A 2,769-nucleotide genomic window follows, 5' to 3' on the forward strand; every position below is an offset into this window, starting at 1 on the left:
AACACATTCCTGCGGAGGAAGCTGGTAGGAACGTTGGGTTGCTCGGTCAATGGCCAGGGTCAACGGCGGCGTGGTGTATTCCGCAAATATGCCCGACTGTGAGGGCGGGCACAAGCCGGCGTGAGTAGGTTAAACGTTGAGTTTTATAAGGGCACCACGGGGTGACCAGCCCCTCCCCACCCAGCCCCACCCCTCCCACCCCCACCATCCCCACCCAGCCCCTCCCCACCCAGCCCTTCCCCACCCAGCCCCTCCCCACCCAGCCCCTCCACACCCTCCCCTCCCCACCCAGCCCCTCCCCACCCCACCCAGCCCCACCCTCCCCACCCAGCCCCTCCCTGCGCGACGGACGGACACAATAATCCCCTGTGGGCTGGTGTAACCAGGAGGTTCCTACCAGTATGACCTACCTCTCCTGCCTCTCTACATGGCATGACGTTAGTTGCATTGCCCAAAATGTCACCTATTCATCATTACGATCCATGGGCCCGGAGATACCCACTGCACATTTCGTAATGTTTACACTTTGCTCCGTCTTTGTGCCAATATACTCAAGTTGTGCCACATATCTCTGGCACCAATAATCGATATCAAGTCATTCTGTTAGGTCTATTTACTGTACCTTATACCTTGCCAGAAGCACACACTTCGTGTGTACAATAACACGCCTAAATAATTTAGATAATGTACCATGGTTTCATTTCCTAGTGAGTATTTGGTTAAGGTTAGGGTCAGAAGAAGGAGGGCTAGATCTCGTGGCTGGTTGGCTGGTTTTATGGTGCAAGTTAGGGTTATAGGTAAGGCATGCGAGTAACGAGTGAGCGCATGGCTTTATTGCCGACTGAACATTTACCAGATAGCTAGCATACTGGCTGGAGCACATGCCAGTCAATAAAACTCAACACCATTGGTGGACGAGCTTTCTCATGCGCAGCCCCTACAGTCAAGTATATCCTCCCACTCCACATCACATGAATCGAAAATGTCCAGGCATATGCCGAGGAATATAACATTTGGACGTTTGACCGATTGGCCTCAATTGGCCATTACTTTTTGGCATTCTACCGCCTCCATTGTTACGGTTTGCTGTCAGTTGAGAAGTTGGGATTGTGCTCTGGGATTGTCACTTAGCAGACGAATTTCTCTGTTGTGATACATTATTGTGCATACCATGTTCTTTTTCTTATTTTGGTGTTTCATTTACTTGTACTGGTAGGAACCTCCTGGTTACACCAGCCCACAGGGGATTATTGTGTCCGTCCGTCGTGAATCCAAAAATGGGAGGGGTGGGGCTGGGTGGGGAGGGGCTGATCACCCCGTGGCGCCCTTATAAAACTCAACGTTTAACCTACTCACGCCGGCTTGTGCCCGCCCTCACAGTCGAGCATAATTGCGGAATACACCACGCCGCCGTTGACCCTGGCCATTGACCGAGCAACCCAACGTTCCTACCAGCTCCCTCCGCAGGAATGTGTTAACTAGGATGTAGCCCTTATATATCATTATTGTACAGCGTTGCGACATGCAATTGGCATGAATTACACTATGTAAAATTAAGATTTCCAATAAATTAATTGTACAATTACTTGTACGATCAGGGACGCCATGGTGGCGAGATGTTAACTCGCCTGGTTTTTAAGGGGTCGTGAGTTCGATCCCGACCCTGACGCCTGTATATTTGGAGTTTGCATATTCTCCCCGTGGTCACGTGGATTTTTCTCCAGGTCCTCCACTTTTTCCCTGCAGATTTAGTCAACATGTGTTGAATGTTTGGATGCTATAAATGTCCACGTGATAAGCCACTTCTTGTTGAGCTATCATTTGTGACAGTCAGTTCGATTCGGGGGGAAAGAGCTCAGTGGGCCTTACATGGTAAAATGAAAAGTGAAAGTACTTTGTTTATAAGATAAGCCAATGCAACCGAACTCATAACAGATAGACTATAATCTGGATTTATATAGCGTCTAACTGCCACATAAACGTTCTGGGCATACTTTTGTTTCTGACATTTACCCTCTGGCTCGAAACTTGAGTGAGGTGTGATATTGCAGCAACAGGATTTTGAGTAACTTTATTCCTCTTTCCTCTCACTGGTCAGTTTAACGTAAAAAAATACCTTCGTTTACGCATACATCTCAAATGAAACCGAACAGAGGTTTATAGCTTTGGGATTGTTTGGCCAATTCCATCAATGAGTGTTGCATGTGGGTCGGTGATAAAACCAGGTGGGGTCCGGAGAAGGCTCACACAAGAAGCGATACCCCGCTTAATGCTCCGAAAGATGTGCATCCATGGACGCATTGCTGTAGTGCCATCTTCTGGTCATCAACGAGCACACCCTCGCAACAGCTGCAATCAATCTCACATCTAAGTACAGGGTTACAAATAGAGGGTATATTTTGGGGTTAGATCGCGTAAATATGCGGCGTTAAACCGCACCGCCACACGACAGCCAATTAGAAAGGGGTTTGTCACGGAAACAAAACATGCCAATTCTGTTACTAGTTCAGCACACCGATTTGTTGGGAGAAAAAACCCACATCTACAATTCGAGTACTGTTTCACGGGTTTAACGGCATTAATATATACGCGGTCGAACAAAAAAAACCCTCCATTATTGGTCGCGAAAGCCTACGTGTTAAACTAAGTACAGGCTGTTAACCAATCCACCCTGCCTAGGTTTAGCGATCTGACAATACCAGGCACATTGAAGGACATTTCATGACAGACAAGTGTTGTTGATTGCATAATAATAATGATGCACAAATG

This window comes from Lampetra fluviatilis, chromosome 1 (assembly GCF_964198595.1).
Source record: "Lampetra fluviatilis chromosome 1, kcLamFluv1.1, whole genome shotgun sequence".
Lineage (NCBI taxonomy): Eukaryota > Metazoa > Chordata > Hyperoartia > Petromyzontiformes > Petromyzontidae > Lampetra > Lampetra fluviatilis.